Source organism: Nuphar pumila, chromosome 15, assembly GCF_984573655.1.
Source record: "Nuphar pumila chromosome 15, dmNupPumi1.hap1.1, whole genome shotgun sequence".
Taxonomy (NCBI): domain Eukaryota; kingdom Viridiplantae; phylum Streptophyta; class Magnoliopsida; order Nymphaeales; family Nymphaeaceae; genus Nuphar; species Nuphar pumila.
In genome coordinates this window covers 82,683,632-82,702,764 of record NC_143263.1, presented here as the reverse complement: position 1 = coordinate 82,702,764, position 19,133 = coordinate 82,683,632, and the positions used below count along the sequence as shown (strand labels likewise).

At 39.1% G+C, this 19,133-nt stretch overlaps 1 long non-coding RNA gene across 1 annotated transcript; it reads right to left on the bottom strand.

The window, feature by feature from the left end:
• Positions 1-16,915: 16,915 nt before the first annotated feature.
• LOC149815796 (uncharacterized) lies at positions 16,916-18,233 on the bottom strand. The gene is made up of 4 exons (XR_016427813.1): positions 18,219-18,233; positions 17,945-18,116; positions 17,214-17,284; positions 16,916-17,109 (listed from the first exon to the last, which is right to left on the bottom strand). It is a non-coding gene; the product is annotated as an uncharacterized LOC149815796 (long non-coding RNA).
• Positions 18,234-19,133: the final 900 nt, after the last annotated feature.

Sequence of the window (19,133 nt, the reverse complement as noted above, 5' to 3'; positions counted from 1 at the left end):
GGCCTTGTCGGATTAGAGATCCTTCGATCTCTAGTCTGACACCAGAGTCCACCCTAGAGATTTGAGATTCTGTGTTTGAGTGCCTTGGATCTTCGGCATGAGGCTTGCACCACATCAGCCAGCCCCATGCCAGCTCATATATGAGATCCGAGGCATTCAAACCCTTCTCTAGTTTATAATAGTGCAATGTTGCCATCCAACTATCTCAATCTTGATCATCAGGTTGATGACCGTGGACCATTGGTGGCTTGATCCAACCATGGTGAGGGTTTTAACTGTTCAAATCTTGGAGTGCCTTGTATGGGAATTTCGTAAGCACAATGAAAAATGTTACATTGTTTTGAAAAAAGTCACGAAGTCATTATGATATCTTGTCATGTGTTCAAGACATTGAAATATTGTGATATTTTGAGAACATCGAGATTTAAGTATGGCAATTTTATCATGTTCTTATCGTGTTCTTTATGTTTTCATTAGCTACGTCTCGGGGAAACAACCTTATGACTATTTTATCTTGGGTAAGACAGACCCCTACCAGATATCTTTTAAACCCCATGTGTTCGAAGGATTCCAACTTGGGCTTTTAAAAGGAATATAGACACTTGAGAAAACTCAATTTTTCATGTATGTTTTCCACAGAGAAACCGAGTGTCTATATATATATATATATGCAAAAATTGTTACATCAATGAGATTACCAAATACAATAAAATACAATACAGATAAACAACATAGACTATCATTTTTAATGAAACCGGGCTCTATCGTTTATCAGAAATGATAGAGCTAATGATCGTGGACTCTTCATGTTACGCCTGGTTTAATCTTCTTAGAGCTACTATTGGCTTCCAGAGTTGTCTTTCAACAAATTCAGACTTTTGTTATTATTGAAAACCAGTGTTCTAGACTGAACCGAATTTGCATTAACTCTGTCTTTATCCTTATCAATCACATTAATATCCTGTATGTTTTCGGTAACCTTATCGTTATCCTTATCATGCCCCTGCAAGCTCAACATGGGGTTAGCAACGTTGAGCTTGTTACAAATAACAATAAAATGTGAGACTGGTAGAGGCTTGGTGAGGCCATCGGCAAGCTGATCGACGGAGTTAACAAACTACACCTAAAGATATCCTTTTTGCACATGGTCACGTACAAAGTGAAAATCAATTTCCATATGTTTGGTGCGTGCATGGAAAACAAGATTAGCCGCAAGATATAATGCTCCCATATTATCACACCAGAGAGTAGGCAGAGAGGAAGGAACAAGTCCAAGCTCAAATAGAAGGGATTTGAGCCAAAGAAGATTAGTAGCAGCACAGGCTAAGGACTTGTATTCTGCTTCAGTATTGGATCGGGAAATAGTTCTTTGCTTGCGAGAGGACCAAAAAACTAAATTTGAGCAAAAAACCCTGCAAAACCGCTAGTAGACTTACGATCATCAAGACTGTCCATCCAATCAACATCAGAAAAGGTGCTGAGATGTAGAGAAGAGGATCGTGTGAGAAACAAGCTATGCTGAATGGTTGCCTTGACATAGCGAATGATGCATTTGACAACATACCAATGTGTAATAGTAGGTTGATGCATAAACTGACATACCTTATTTACTGCAAATGCAATATCGGACCAGGTGAATGTAAGATATTGGAGTTCGCCAACAATGCTACGATATAAAGTAGAATCATGAAAGGGAGTAGCATTATCCTTTGATAGTCGAGAGGTGGAGCTTAATGGCATGATGATGGGCTTGACGCCAGCCATAGAGGCATGCTAGAGTAACGTAAGAGCATATGTGCGCTGGCTGAGAAAGAGCCCTGAGGGGGCATAAATAACTTCAATGCCCAAAAAATAATTTAGCCGCCCAAGATCTTTGATGGAGAAGGCAACGCTAAGGCACTTAATTAATTCCTGAATAGCAAGAGAAGAACCGCCAGTAATAATAATGTCATCAATAAAAACAAGTAAATAGATAACCAGGCCACGGTCTTGGAAAATAAATAATGAAGCATTTGAGAGCGAAATACGAAAATTGCGGGATAGCAGATAAGAATTGAGGCGCTGGTGCCATGCACACAGAGCCTATTTGAGGCCATACAAAGCCCTATCAAGTTTGCAGACATACTGAGGGCAAGAAGGATCAACAAAACCAGGAGGCTGTGTCATATAAACGTTCTCAGAGAATAGACCATTAAGAGAAGCATTATTAAAATCCAACTGATGAACTGGCCAGTCTAAAGAGATGACAAGCGCAAGAACAACACAAATAGTGGTAGGCTTTACTACAGGGCTAAACGTCTCAAAGTAATCGATGCCTTTTTCTTGATGAAACTCCTTAGCAATGAGGCAAGCTTTATAGCGAGCAACAGAACCATCAACATGTCGTTTAAATCGAAGCACCCACTTGGAGCCAATAACGTTATCATGCGGAAGAGGAGGGACAAGATGCTAAGCGTGATTAAGTTTAAGAGCATTGAATTCATCAGGCATGGCTGTGCGCCACTTGGGATCAAGATTAGCTTGCTTGAAGGAGGTCAGTTCAGTTGGGAGGAGGACAGCGCCAAAGCACTCAAGGGAGATGGGATAGTGAGTCAAGAGGAAAGCACGAGGCTTAAGGGAGTTGGTCATGGAACGAGTGACCATGGGATGAGTGTGATCAATCGGTTGACTGACAACAGATGTGGGTATTGGAGATGAGGAGACAGATGGGTTTGGAACAGGGACCAGAGTGGGAGGAGCACTGGAAACATAAGAAATTGGATGAGCTGAGTCATCGGGGGGGGGGGGGGGTCGGTTGAGAGGGGAGAAGAGGAGGGAGAGGAAGAAGGACACAATTAGTGAGACCCCAGTTAGAAAAAGGGGAGAGAAAGAAGCAGACTATGGTTCAATACCAATAAGGTAATCATATAGGTGCGATTATGAGAGGGATCATAGCAAAAATATCCCTTGTGGCTGGAGGAAAAGCCAAGAAGAACACAAGGTGAGGTTTTGGGCTGAAATTTAGAGGTGCGATAAGGTGTTAAAAGTGGATAGCAATGGGCACCGAAGACACCGAGATGGCTGTAATCGGGAGGTTTGTAAAAAAAAAGTTTGTACGGGGTCTTGCGATTTAGGACAAGGGTTGGGAGACGATTAATGATGTAAGTGGCAGTGCGAAAAACATCAACCCAGAAAGAATATGATAGAGAAGAGGTATGCAAAAGACTGAGCTCTATTTGAACGACATGCCGGTGTTTGCGCTCAATAAACCCATTTTGTTTTGGTGTGTGTGTGCACAAAAACCGATGCAGTATGCCATGTTCCTATAGAAAGCTGTCAAACTCATCACTAGTAAACTCTCCACCATTGTCAGTTTGAAAAGAGAGAATAGGCTCTTGGAGTTGCTTTTCAATAACACTTTTGAAAGTCTTGAAAATTTCAAACACTTGAGACTTAACATATAAAGGAAACAACAAGGAGAAACAAGTAAAATCATCAACCAGTAGAAGATAAAATTGAAAACCATCATGCAAAGGTACTGGGGCAAGCCTCCACACATCAACATGAAGAAGTTCAAGAGGAGAAGACGTCGAAGACAAAGATCGTCCAAAAGAAAGTTTGTGAGCTTTACCGACAAGGCAACTCGCAAAAACTTTTGTGGAATTATTTTTATTAACAAAAATAACATTACTGGAATTTAAAAAAAAATAATTTTCTTGTTGGCATGTCCAAGACGCTGATGCCATATGTCAAAAGAAGCTGCTTTGCCTGCATAAGCTGCCATCTGCATGCAACTATCTGATTTAATTGGGTAGAGTCCCATGCTGGATTTCAGTCTCCTGAGTTGAATCTTGCCTGTCTGACGGACCTTGACAAGAAATTCATAGGAGTAAATTCAAAGATGCAATCATTGTCTTTAGTGAACTGACTCACAGATAACAGATTCTTCATGATAGCAGGAACAAAAAGAACATTCTTTAGATCAAAGGAAGAACCACGAGATGTTAGAGTAAGATTACTAGTGAAAGAGATGAGAAGCATCTTACCATTGGCAACCATGATTTGCTCACCGCCATGGCATGATGACTTATTGGAGAGTTGTTGATCATCCATAGATAGATGATTTGTAGCGCCAGTGTCAGGGTACCAGTAGTCATCAGTGGCTTGCTGAAGTGACATAGCAGAGAAGGCTTTAGGAATATCCCAACAATTTTTAGCGGTATGGCTACGTTTGTCGCAATACTGATAAGTAACAACTCCACGAGTACCTGGACTCTGAGGTACAAGATTGGTGGAGGACGAATTTGAAAAAAAAATTCTACCTTGTCCTCTACCGTGACCACGATAAGACCTGCGGCCATGGCCTCGTCTTCTAGAGGTAGTGAAGGACGTTTGCTGGGTTCCAGATATTTCAAAGGGCTTAGCGTGATTTAAGAGCACCCGTTTCTCCTGGTTGAGAAGCAAATCATAGATATCAGGGAAAGAATACAGTGCCTGATTAATGATGTCATGAAGCTTTCATACTCAAGAGGAAGACCATTCAAGGTTATTTGGACTAGGTCTTCATCCTCTACGGGATGATTGGCAGCAGCAAGGGAGTTGGCAAGAAACCTTATGCGATCTAAATAAGACAACATGTACATATTTTCTTTCTTGATGAAAGTTAGATCTTTATTTAGGATCATGAGTCTCAAATGAGATTGAGACCCATAAGCTTTTTCTAAGATAAGCCATACTTCACGCGGCGTTTTTGTTCTCATAATTTGATCGAGAACGATTTCAAACATGGTTGCTTTAATCCAGTTGAGGGCAAGTTGGTCAGAATGAATCCAAATAGAATAATTTGGATTTTTGATTTTTTCATCATTTTCCGCAGTGATGACGAGGCCCGGTTGAGAGAAAGTGCCATCGATCAATTTAAGAAGGTCTTGACTAAGCATAATGGATTTGAGCTGCGATTTTCATAGTAAGTAATTGTCTCGATTCAGTTTAATCGAAAGTAGGCTGGCAATAGCATTCCACTGAATCACTGGAGCAACAAAGAGCGATGTAGAAGCCATTGGAAACTTGTGGGAGTTGAATAGCTCTGATACCATAAAAGGAATATAGACGCTTGAGAAAACTTGATTTTCCCTATACATTTTTCACAGAGAAACCGATATATATATATATATATATATATATATATATATATATATATATATATATATATATATGCAAAAATGGTTACATCAATGAGATTACCAAATACAATAAAATAAAATACAGATAAACTACATTTTTAATGAAATCGGGCTCTATCGTTTATCAGATAGAGCTGATGATCGTGGACTCTTCACGTTATGCCTGGTTCAATCTTCTCAGAACTTCTACCGGCTTTAAGAACATCCTTGTCTTTCAACAAATTCAGACTTTTGTTATTATTGAAAACCAGTGTTCTAGACTGAACCGACTATGCATTAACTCTGTCTTTATCCTTATCAATCACATTACTATTCTGTATGTTTTCGGTAACTTTATCGTTATCCTTATCGGCGGTGGTATTTTTTTTATCAATTATCTTCTCTATAAAAAGCAAGAAAAACAATGGCTAATTTTTATGCAGTAGCTTTATATGCTTAGCATTCTGGCCCGCTATTACTGACCATCAATCTTAACATTTTTTGAGATGAGCAATGCACTTGCCACAAGAAATGCCAAGATTGATGATTGTCGGGCAGGTCATTTCATGCCCACCATGCAGTGTCGCTGCATATAATGTGAAGTCAAAAAACAAAAAGCTTCAATTTATCAGAAGAATTTAGCTACCATTATTCTGTCATTTAAAACTTTTGTTAATGTGCTCGTACTTTAAAAAAAAAGAAGAGGTCTTTCTTTTCTCGGAGAGGCGCTGATAGCTGATCATCTAAGGCATCGGCGTAATGACTGGGTTTTCGTTTGGAGGGTATGGTGGCTGTCGGCATGAAGGGTCATTTGGCTGGATCATAATGACAGAATTTTCAGGGGATTGCATCACAGAGCGGCCCAGCTTCTTACTCCCATGAAGCTGGAAATAAGCAGGAGGGCGAGACTGAAATGGCCGGACCAGGATTTAAGCTGGATCGGCCAGGGAAGAGCAGCGATTTAGCGAACTTGGTTTCCAATCTTCAAATGTTCAGTATCTAAAAGGTGTAACGATTCTGGTTTTTGTTTCTGATTCAACCTGTTTTCTGCGAGTCGTGATACCTTATCACTTGTCCTATGTTTGTGAGATTTCTTCCTATCAATGATATTATACTTTTCTTTCAAAAAAAGTTAATGTGCTCATACGAGCACATTTAGTGCCATGTAATCTTTATTATGCAGTTAATGGCATGTCTTATGCTTTTGGAAAGCCAAAGGTAACGCCTTCCTAACTGGTTATTAGTAAATGGATTTGATTGATAAATAATTAGAGGTATATTTTTATTCATGAAGACATAGTATTCATTTACATAAAAAACGAAGAAAAGCTAAAATATGAGAGGGTGGTGTATGTTCTCCCCGGATGATTCACTGAATCCCACGTATGTGTTCGGGGTCTGAATGAGCACAAGCACATGGGGCTCGTATTCCCATGTATGTTGACATCACTTAGCATTGGAGTCTGGTGTGGTTGCAAAGACTTCAATACCATTTCTTGCTATTCTTCTCATAAAGCGATGGTTTGAGAAAATGACAAAAATGCTCTTCATTCAAAAAAGAAAAAACAAACAGTTCAAAAAAAGGACAAACATGTCCTTCATCCAGAAAGTTGAGGATGATGTTGACTCTTCAAAGTCTTCTTCTTCTTCTTTCTCCGTAAAACACTGTAAAACCCTCTCTCTAGAGAAGAAATCAAGGGAGACAAAGATTTCTCCCTGGAGAAGGCCATGAACATCAACCCTCTCACTCTCTCTCCCTTCTCTCTCTACTTTTGTGCACATCCAACAGACGATCCTACATTGCTCTATCAAACACCGACTGACCTGCACACTGACTGTAGCATCGTTCAACTTGATGAGTTGTGGAGCCTGATTCATAGTTTTTGCCCTTACAGGAGAGGGTTTGGGGGCTCCTCCCAGCGTGGGTAACATCATTCAACTTGATGAGTTGTGGAGCCTGATTTAGAGTTTTTGCCCTTACAGGAGAGGGGTCCGGGGCCTCCCCCCCGACGTGGATCCCGCTGCGCGGTCAGCGGGCGGGGGTCCAGGGGGGGTCGCCCCTGGCGGGGGGCAGCGCCCTCCGGACCAAATTTTTTTGGGGCCTTCCAACAGCGATTTGTAGTATTATCGGGCTTTCCTACAGCGATTTGTAGTATTTTCGGATCTCCAACGAGCTCCATAATGATTTATAGTGTTATCCGACTTTTCAACAACGATTTATAGTGTCTTCCGTAAATCACTATAGCGATTTATAGTGTTTTTGGGTCTCCAACGAGCCCTACAACGATTTATAGTGTTATCCAGCTTTTCAACAACAATTTGTAGTGTCTTTCGCAAATCATTATAGCGATTTATAGTGTTTTTGGGTTTCCAACGAGCCCCACAACGATTTATAGTGTTATCCGGCTTTTCAACAATGATTCGTAGTGTCTTTCGTAAATCACTATAGCGATTTATAGTATTTTTGGGTCTCCAACGAGCCCCACAACGATTTATAGTGTTATCCGACTTTTCAACAATGATTTGTAGTGTCTTCCGCAAATCACTATAGCGATTTATAGTGTTATCCGGCTTTTCAACAACGATTTGTAGTGTCTTCCGCAAATCACTATAGCGATTTATAGTGTGTTTGGGTCTCCAACGAGCCCCACAACGATTTATAATGTTGTTGAATCTCACTATAGTGATTTGTAGTGTCTTCCGCAAATCACTATAGCGATTTGTAGTGTTATTCAGTAAGCAAGTCGCTGTAAATCGCTACCCGAATTAGGACCAACTTGTCAGGGCCATATCTCCCTAACCGAAGGTCATATTCCAAATCCGTAAAAAATGATGTCTTCGTTATTGAGTCTAGTTTGTTCTTGTAAATTTTCAGCGATTTCTATTGTCATTTCATTCTCCATTTTAACTAAAAACCAGACCCCTACTATTCTGTGTTATTTGAGTTGCACAACACCATTCTCGCTTGACATCCACATCTTGATTCTGGCATGCTCCTTGTTGAATTTTCCATTGATTTCTTCCAACCTTGCTTGAAACAAACATATGTCTTTCTCACCATGACACCTTGTGCATTTTTTGACCACGACACCCAGAACCCGTGCCGGGGGGAGCCTACAAAACCCCCTCCTGTAAGGGCAAAAACTCTAAATCAGGCTCCACAACGAATCAAGTTGAACGATGGTACCCACGCTGGGAGGAGCCCCCAAATCCCCATCCTGTAAGGGCAAAAACTTTGAATCAGGCTCCACAATGAATCAAGTTGAATGATGCTATCCACGCTGGGAGGAGCCCCCAAACCCTCCTCCTATAAGGGCAAAAACTCTAAATCAAGCTCCACAACTCATCAAGTTGAATGATGCTACCCACGCTGGGAGGAACCCTCAGACCCCCCTTCTGTAAGGGTAAAAACTCTGAATCAGACTCCACAACTCTTCAAGTTGAATGATGCTACCCACGCTGGGAAGAGCCCTCAGACCCCCCTTGCTGTAAGGGTAAAAACTCTGAATCAGACTCCATAACTCTTCAAGTTGAATGATGCTACCCACGCTGGGAGGAGCCCCCAGACCCCTCTCCTGTAAGGGTAAAAACTCTGAATCAGGATCTACAACTCATTTAGTTGAATGATGCTACCCACGCTGGGAGGAGCCCACAAACCCTCCTCCTGTAAGGGTAAAAACTCTGAATCAGGCTCCACAATAGTCAATGTGCAGGTCAGTCGGTGCTTGATGGAGCAATGTAAGATCTTCTGCTGGATGTGAACAGAAGCAGAAAGAGAAGGGAGAGAGAGAGTGAGAGGGTTGATGTTCATGGCCTCCTCCAGGAGAGATTTCTTTCTCGGATAATCCTGCAGTGCAGAGACTGGGTCTTAAATAATCATCTTCGGGGTACTTAAGTCTTTACAACCACTCTTTTTCAAGAATCGTCATTTTTTTTTGCACCAATGGAGGAGAGGGTACTTAAGTCTTTGCAATCGCATCAAACTCCAACACTAATTAATGCTGACAAACATGGGGATACGAGACACACATACTTATATACGTGGTGCTCTTTGGAACCCACAAACATGAGATGTAGCTAACTGCCCTGTTCAGGGGGGAACATATAACCTGCTTTCCTAAAATATAAAAAAACCGAAGCATTTTCTGTATCTTTTGCTTCCAATAAGGTGAATTCAACACATTTTTTTTGAAAGGCAAGCTGGGGTTAGACAGACCCCTACCAGTTATACAACTATACCATTGGGTTTTGAACCTGCAACGTCCCTACACAAGGTGTCGTGTACTAGCTGATCCTACCAGACAAGCCGAGTGTCGGTTGGTAGCTCAACACATTTTTAATAATAGAGCAGTAACTACATTGACTAATCATTATTTTTTAGCATTAAGTAGAATATATCATTTGGTTTCAATTTTAGTATTTTTGTATCATAGCCATAGGTTCTACAAATTGATTCTATTACTTTTATTTCCCTTTTTTAGCTTCAATGTTGGATTTGAATTACAAGAATTGCTTTGTGTCCTAGATAGCTTCATATTTTAGTCAATTGGGATTTAAGAAATTTGAATTGCAGGCACAAATTTGATATAGAAAATTAAATAATGCAATTGAGAGAGAGAGAGAGAGAGAGAGAGAGAGAGAGAGAGAGAGAGAGAGAGAGAGATGATTAATCACGATTTACTGAATTGCCAATCAATTTCAATTAAGAAGAATTGATCAGTTGATTTTTTATTTTTCCCTAATTAATCAAAACTTAGGGGTGCATCTCCTGATTTATTTTCAATGTTGGTTGAGTCCTCTTCAACCTTGTAATTTGTCACATTCTAATAATAGTTAACTCCTTGTCTTCTTCCAAAAAAACCTTAGGCGCTTTTGTGTCATGGTTTCTGCTAGTGTTGTCATGCCCTTTGCTGTTTGAGAGCAGTGGTGTTGTTAAAACACAATACTGTGCGTGGTTACCAGCAGCTTATTGCTATATGGAGAAGCCTCAGGAAGCTCCATGCTTCCCCAAAAACAGAGGAAACTTAAGGAAACCTACTTATGAAATAGGGGAAACTTGATTCCTCTTTTTGGGAACTAGCTTCCTCTTTGTTTTCTAAATTGTTTTTCTTTCACTTTTTTAACATTTTCATCTCTCTTCATTTTAATTCCCACTCACTTCTTATGTTTTTATATTAAAATATAATTTTTTTTTAATAACAAGCTTGCATATTGATTTTATATGATTTGATACTTGTGTTCATGTAATTTCTTATTTGCTTTTACCCGTGCTTCGTATTGCTTTCTATATGTTTTCTTTTTCATTTTTTTAAATACTTGCATAATCGCTCCACAGCCATATCCTGCTTTCTGCTTCATTTTGTTTCCTGGTAATTATGATACTGAAAAATGAAGTTGGCAGCCCCATCACCACATTTCTACACCATTCACGAGGATGATTTTAGCAATTTCATCCATATAACATTACATCTTATTAGAAAATCATTTTGGCGAGACATGTAAATGATGTTTCCATCAGGCTCCAAATATAGCCTTAATGGCCAATATGGCTCTTGATAAAATATTGACTACCATGAAGGTATTCTGGTATTGAGTAGAAATCACTGTCTTTTCATATCTTTTGTTCATGTTCTAAATCAAACTACACGCGATCTATATGGTTTGCTTAGTAGAAAATGAGTTTTGAATCTTGACATATAAGTAGACTTTTCAAGAGTTGAAAAAGCATAATCCAAAGTGCAACCCTAAATAAACAAATTATGCTGCTGTGTGGAGAAATTGAGTTGATACAGTTTGTACTAATGACTTTCAAGTCAATAATGTAGTATTTTATTAATAGCGGATATTACCCTTTTTCTTATTTTTATTTTTTGATAATCAAGCTGGGGTTAGGCAAGACCTCGACCAGTACATCAATTAAAAAAATACATAAATCACAAAATTTCTAAAGACGAGAACCATTCAGGTGATTTATCTTTCCAAATTCTGTCAAACTTGAATGCTCCCCATCTTCGCCAGATTTTCTGCAAGATAGTTTTGAGATCTTGGACACCACTTGTAGTGGATTCTGTTGAAAGATAACAGTTTATCATACAATATTAGATCCTCTCCTATGTCTTCCCTCTAACATGGCTTTTACATCCTCAACTAACTCTTTTTTGAAAGACTCAATAATAATATTGAGATTCTCGTCTAGATCGCTGACAACATCATACCACCATCTATGCTCCTTCTCTTCCTCATTTATTTTCACGACTAACCATCCTAACTTCAGAAAATAACCTTTGAGGTCTCTAACAGAGAACCCAACCTTTAGGTCATCAGACTTCCAACTTGCCACCGATACCTTGAATCATCCCTTAACCGGAGGTATCCATCTACCTGCATATAGCCAACCAGAGGTTATGTTATGATTGACTCATTTCAAAATTACCAGCACCTTCTCACGAGTGTGAGCTACTATTCTTCCATCTTCTGCTATCCAATCCTCAAAGATAATTTTATTTTTGATTTCCCATAAACCTCTCACCACCAATTAGATGGACACAAGCCACACTAATTTAATGGCTTTGTTCAACCACTTTAGTGCGCTCCACCTCATTAGAGCCTCACCAACACTCCCTCGAATCTTATCATTTGAGTTAAAGTACTGTGTGACCTCCCACACTAGCTTAGCCCTCTTGCACATTATAAAAATGTGGTTTACTTTCTCCTTCTACTTTCTGCATAAAATGCTGGCTAATTGGAATCCTCTTTTTTTCCAGCATATCTTGAGTCACTAATCTCTCCTTGATTGAGAATCAAAGAGTTAACACCACCCTTGAACTATGGTTTTTATACCAAATCATTTCCGCCATCCTGAATGGTTCACCCTTCTCTCTAATGGACTCCCAACCTTCATTTACAGAGAAATCTTTTCCATCCAACCACAAACTTCCTCTAAAGTGTTCTTTGAAAATTCCTCCACCAACTCCTTTATAAATCCGGATGCTAGCAATAACACTTATCCCTACAAGACTCCTCAATGACTTCTTGTACTTTTAAATGACTAAGCTCTTGGTACTCTCTAAAGTTCCTATGACCTTTTAGAAGACACACAAGGGAAAAATGACCAACCCAATGATCCATCCAAAAACTCACCTTCCTACCGTCTCTTATAGACCATTTGGCTCATATATCTAAAATGATCATACTTTCTCGGATACCCTTCCATCCCCATGAAGCCATCCTATAGGACCACCTAAACCAAAGGGACTTTCTACTCAAGTATTTAATCCTAACTAGGCTAGACCATGAGTTTAGCTCGCCCACAAACATCATAGTTTTTTTCTTGCTCACCTTGAGCTCAGACTTTTGTTCAAATTCCTCAACAATGATCACAAATTATCTTCTTCATCTTTGATGAAAAATAAAGCATCATCTCCATAAAGACTATGACTCCATCGAAAAGATCTGACTGCAGAAGGAATAATATTCCTCCTCTCTTCTTCAATCTGTAGTTTCCTGCTAAGCCTCTCCATACAAAGAAGAGATATGTCAAAAGCGAGTCCCCTTATCTGATGCCTCGGGTACTCAAAAAAACGCTCTCTAGGTTGACCGTTAATCATAACAGAGAATGAATTTAGGATTAGTTACACAGATCATGATGTTTTTTTTAATTTTTTTTTTATAACTGGAGAAAATTAAGGGTGTGCAATGGGCTGGGTTTGAGCTGTCATTGGCAGTAAGCCCGACAAGAGTGGGATTTGACCTGGTGAACGAGCAGGGCCTGGGTAGGGTCAAAATAAAATATCAGTGGAACTCAGCCTCGTTTACCTATTATTGGCTTAAAGGGCCCAGCCTGACCCACCAAAACCTGGTCCGAACCTGACAAGACTAGGGAAATGCTTCAGGTTGTCTGGGTTTGTGTGATGCTTGTTGGGCAAACCCAACCTTGTTTTTAGACTGAGAAAGCTGGGGTTAGGCAGACTCCTATCAGTTATACAATCATACCACTGGGATTCAAACTTGCAACATCCCAATACAAGGTAACTTTCCCTAACTGCTCCTGCCAAACAAGCTAAGCCCCAATTGTTCAAACCCAACCTCTTTTAAGAAAAACCACCTCACTCACTTTCTATCGGGAGGGTGGTGTATGTTCTCCCCCGATGATGCATTGAATTCCACATCTCGTGTTCGGGGGTTCGAATGAGTGCCACGTATGTAAGCACATGGGGCTCGTATTCCCGTGTGTGTCGGCATCACTTAGCATCGGAGTCTGGTGCGGTTGCAAAGACTTAAGTACCTTTTCTTGCTATTCTTGCCATGAAACGATGATTCGATAAAATGACAAAAATATCCTCCATTCAAAAGTTGGAAAACCACGGTTTGAGAAAATGACAAAAAAGTCCTCCATTCAAAAGTTGGTAAACGACGGTTGACAAAAAAGTCCTCCATTCAGAAAGTTTTATGTTAACTATTTATTAAACTCTTGTGCCATTTGCTGTAACAGTAGCTCCCATTGACAACGCAAACTTTGCCGTCGTCTCCAGTCGAGGTTCCCGCCTTGTTTTTTATCCTGTTTGACACCACATTGTCTCTTTCTCGTTCCTGCCTTGTGTTACAAAACATTCCCGTGTCTTCTCTTCTTTTTCGTTGTCGTTAGGCATTATGGAAGAAAGCAATGACGCACAAACATTCCAATCAGTGCCATTAAGGCATCGTGAGTAGCTTTCTATCTCATCATGCTATCGATGAAGAACACATGCCATCATGTGCCATTAAGGCGTTGTTCTGTTATTGCAGGTAGATCTTGTCCTTATGATGGTTGAAAACTTATCGATGTTTGTAAGTCGCTGGGACCTGTTGACAAGAATGTTTGTTTACAAATGCTAGGAAGGGCCTCTACCCCATCAGGTATCCTCCATTCACTCAGTATATGCATTGTATCTCTAACCGCTGTATTAGTAACATACTGCCGATTTATGAGGTATTATTTTGTTAGTTAATATCGATTTGTTTGCTATTATGCTCAATTTCTTTCGTATCGATTTGTAATATATTTTGCGATATATTTATCAACTTTTAAGATATTATGGTTTTGTATAGTCGATTTGTAAGTTATTATGCTGAATTATCGTATTGATTTTCAATATATTATTCGATATGTATATCGATTTGTAAGATATTATATGTTTTGTAGTATATATTTGTAAGATATTTGTAGACAAACTTTGAAAATGTGTGCGTGCAGAAACACATTGTTACACACATGCGGTGGCGATTTTCGTATTCAAATCGCTGCTCAGTTAGCGATTTCTATTGAACTCGCTTCATAACCTTGTGGATATAATGAAAGCGTTATCGGCAACACACATGGACGACATGTCGTTTCTTTTATTGGCATGGTAAGTAACAACTCGATGCTCAATATAAGCAAATATCAAACCGCAGTTTCTTTTATACTGTCATTCATTAAATCGTTTCTTTGACTTGCTTAACCTTATCGGTATCCGTTGTTATTTGCATCCTGATTAAATCATAGTAAATGTATGCATTTGCTAACACAAATTGATATCTTGCTTATAACAGTGGTGAGCTTATCATCTAGTTGTAATGAAGATGATCTATCTCAATCATTTGAAAGATATGGAGAATTGAACATCTATACTAATGACGCATCTGAAGAAGTGAATATGTGCACTAATGATGCACATGATAAGAAGGGTGCATGCATTAGATTCACTCTTGACTTGAATGTTCCAGTAGAAGAAATGCAATTCGATAATAAGGTAGATGATCACGACAGTACACTTAATAAAAGTGTAGGCACTGGGAATGTATATGGAAGTGCACTTGATTATGTTCCAGTAGAAGGATTGCAGTTTAATAATGAGGAAACTGCATATAATTTTTACAATAATTTGCCTTAAAAGTTGGCTTCAGTGTTAGAAGGTTTTCTTGGTTCACAGGGTGTTGTAGTGAGAAAGACATATGTTTGTTCCAAGCAAGGTTGAAAGAAATCAATTGGAAATCCAACAAGGAGCATGCCAGAATCAAGATGTGGATGTCAAGCGAGAATGGTGTTGAGAAGACTTCCGAATGGAAAATTTATAGTTCGTACTTTAATCAATGATCATAATCATGATTTATCTGCATCATTTATTACTCCTATGCTAAGGTCACATCGTAAAGTAACTGTAGCGCATGCTGCAATGGCTGAAATAGCCGATAGCGTCGACATTGCACCAAGGAAGACATATAATTTGTTTGCCCACATAGATGGTGGTCGCGATAATGTGCCATTCACACCTTTGGATCTAAGAAACCACTTGAGAAGGAAGAAGACAAATAACATGAAGAATGAAGAAATATGTTCTTTAGTTGATTACTTACAGAAGAAATCAAGCATTGACCCAGGTTTCTTTAGTGAATGCAACTGGATGAAGATGGATATGCTGTGAATATGTTTTGGGAAGATTCAAAGTCAAGAGTAGATTATGAATGCTTCAATGATGTGCTTGTATTTAATACTACAGTGAAGATTAATACTGAACAGTGGCCATTTGTGCAGTTTGTCGGAATGAACCATCACTCACAGAATTGTATATTAGGCAACACTTTTTTATATGACCAGATCAAGGAAAGCTTTGAGTGGTTGTTTAGAGTATTTACACATGCAATGAATGAGAAACAACCTGAAGCTGTACTTATAGATGGTGATCACGCAATTGCGCCTGCAGTGCTTTATGTGTAGCCAGATGCACATCATCGCCTATGTTTGTGGCATATCTTTCAAAATGCAGCAAAGAACATATGACACATATTTAATCAGAAGACAGGGTTTGACAAAAAGTGTACAAGGTGTGTACTTGAGAGCGTAGACGAGGTCACCTTTATGTTAGATTAGGAGGAAATGATTAAGATATACGAGCTTAAAGACTGTCCTTGGTTACAAAATTTATATGCAGAAAAAGAGAAGCGAGCATTGGCATATGGAAGACAATACTTTTGCGCAGGTATGATAAGCACACAAAGAGCTGAATCTATGCATGCCACACTGAAGAAAACCCTGTATTCATGTTTAACAATGTCATACAACGTCGAAATAAGGTTCTCCACCGTTGTATATCGCTTCAATATACTTCATTATAAATACATTACAAGAAAAATGCCAAGTAGCGACGGACTCTATCCGTCGCTAATCCGTCGCCAATTTCGTCGTTAACGTGTTTAGCGACAGATTAGCGACGTATATCGGCCGTCACATAATTCTAGTCGCTAAATTCTGATAAAATTTATCCGTCGCAAATCCATCACTAATTAGCGACAGATTTGCGATGACTTATTTTCGTCGCAAATCTGTCGCTAATTAGCGACGAATTTGCGACAGAATATATCCAGATAAATTTCGTCGGTAACTTTTGGTCGGCAAGTTAGTGACGGAGTTGCGACGGAATACAATCCGTCGCAAAACATATCATCGATGAAAATTAGCGACGAATAATATCCATCGTTAATCCATCGCAAAATTTTAATTTTTTTTTTAAAAAAGAGCCCTGAGGCGTGCGCCTCATACGCCTTGAGGCGTGCACACTCATACGCCTTGAGGCGTGCCTCAAGGCAAGGCGTGTGCCTCATGCGCCGCCGCAACTTATTTTCCATGTTTTTGCTGAAGGAAAATCAATAAAACCAACAACAAGATTTCAAAATCAAAGCCAACTTCACAAACACTGTGCTAATTTTCTCACCAATATAACTTCCACATAAAGAAATATATCATACATCAACATTAAGTAATCTATGTTATAAAATACCATCATGATTATCAACTTACATATAATACATTGCCAATAAGGTTAAGCACTAGCAAACTCAAATAATGAAAGCTCAGCTGCATGTGATTTGTCTTTGCTTTGTGATTTTTTCCAAGTTCTCTGAAACTAGAGATGTAAGGTTTCTGTCTTCGATTTGGATATCAGAATTGAGCCTGAAATGTTTATTAAAACTTGTTTTAAGTACTTTTCATCGTGCAAAACATAACAAAATATGTCTATTTTTTCACTTCTGCAGAAAAGGAAAGTGCTTGCTAACCTGGGATCAAGTGCCAACTTCTGAATTTCTCTTATAGTCCAACTGGCAGCATACAATACCATTTTCGCCACCTGAACAACAAGAGAAAAATATTACAGATGACCAAATAAAGTTCCAAAGTTAACAAGTAGAAAGAAAATATAATACGAGCTGTCTGAGGATACAACGTCCAAAGCATGCTTCTTGGTTTCATGAACTTTTGGCAGACAATGGATTTCTTGTGACAACTTAACAGACTCTTGCAAGCTTTCAAGGGATAAAAACTTCAAGCCCAGTTGATTGCAGGACTGAATTTTGAATAAGGAGATTTAGATGTTCAACATATGGTATGGCATCACAAAACTCCTCAAAGTATAGCTTCCATCAAATGATAGCTCATAAGCAAAGTATCTACAAGTTTCATCAAGTGGGTAGATGAAACATAAATAATTTCTTTATACGGTCGAAAAATTCCCACCCACCCCCCTCCCTCCCTCTTTGGAAACAATTCAATGATGAAAAAAAAGAACTACCTTTCTTTCAACAAAACCAACTAGTTGATCCTAACAGAAATAACACTCTTAATAAAGTCATAAAATTTTAGACCAAGAGATAAAAATTCAAATTTCAGAAGAAAGGAAGCAACATTCTCTATTTGTTTTGTTGGCACTCTCAATGTCCAATTCAAACAAAGAATACTAAAAGGCCATGCCAAACAAAAAAGGCACAATAACTAGTTTGAAGCTGCGAACCATGTAAGAGAGAAGCTAATTGACTAGCTGTTATAAAGCCGACCACATAAGTAAACTCATTGGGAATCATTCCTTCATGCTGCATTTCTATGAGGAGTTTGAGAGCCTCCTCGCCATTTGCATTTTGAGCATATCCAGAAACCATAGCATTCCACACCACAACATCTCTTTCCTGCATCTCTTCAAACATAGTTCGTGCATCATCTACACTGGAAGATTTGGAATACACATCGACAAGAGCACTTCCAGCAAAAATATCCAATGACATTCCTACCTTGATGATGAGGGCATGAATATGTTTGCTCAACCATACATCTGTGCATGATGGTGATGCTCCCAGCACACTGACAAACGTCAACAGGCTCGGGTTCAATGATGTCCACCTCATCTTGTTAAAAAGATCAACCAGTGGTTCAAGCTCACCTTGTTCAGCATAACATTCAATCATTGCATTAAATGAAACCACATTGTGATCAACCATTGTATCAAATAATTTCCTCACAACTGCTACAGAATCACATTTTGCGTACATGTCAATAAGACCATTCCTGACAAATTCATCATGGTCAACGTTAGCCCTGATAGTGTAGCAATGTATCTGTTTACCATAGCCGAAAGCCTCAAGTGCACCACAAGAATTCAGAACAGATGTGCAAGTGTACCCATCTGGCCTCCAACCCTGTCCATTCATCAATAAAAACAGCTATAGGGCATCCCAATGAAATGAATTCTGCATGTAACCAGCGATCATTGTAGTCCATGAGATGATATTCTTAACAATCATATGATTGAATAACTTACGTGCAATACTCAATTGTGCACACTTTGAATACATATCAATAAGCACATTATTTACCAAAACATCTAAATCACATTGTTTCCTTGTAATATAAGCATGAATTTGTTTGCCATGATGAAGCAATGAAAGAAGCGAGCAAGCACTAATCATGCTAGAGAGGACATACCTATCAGGCTGAACATCAGTTTTCGTCATCTGGCAGAATAGTTTAATTGAAACCTCACTCTTTCCAACAAGTGAGTATCCAGAAATAATTGAAGTCCAACTAACTTCATTCTTCACTGGCAACTCATCAAAAACCAATCGCGCTTCTTCAATGCAACAATTCTTTGAGTAAACATCAATCAGAGCCGTGCCCACAAAGACATCTAAATGGTAATCCGATTTCAT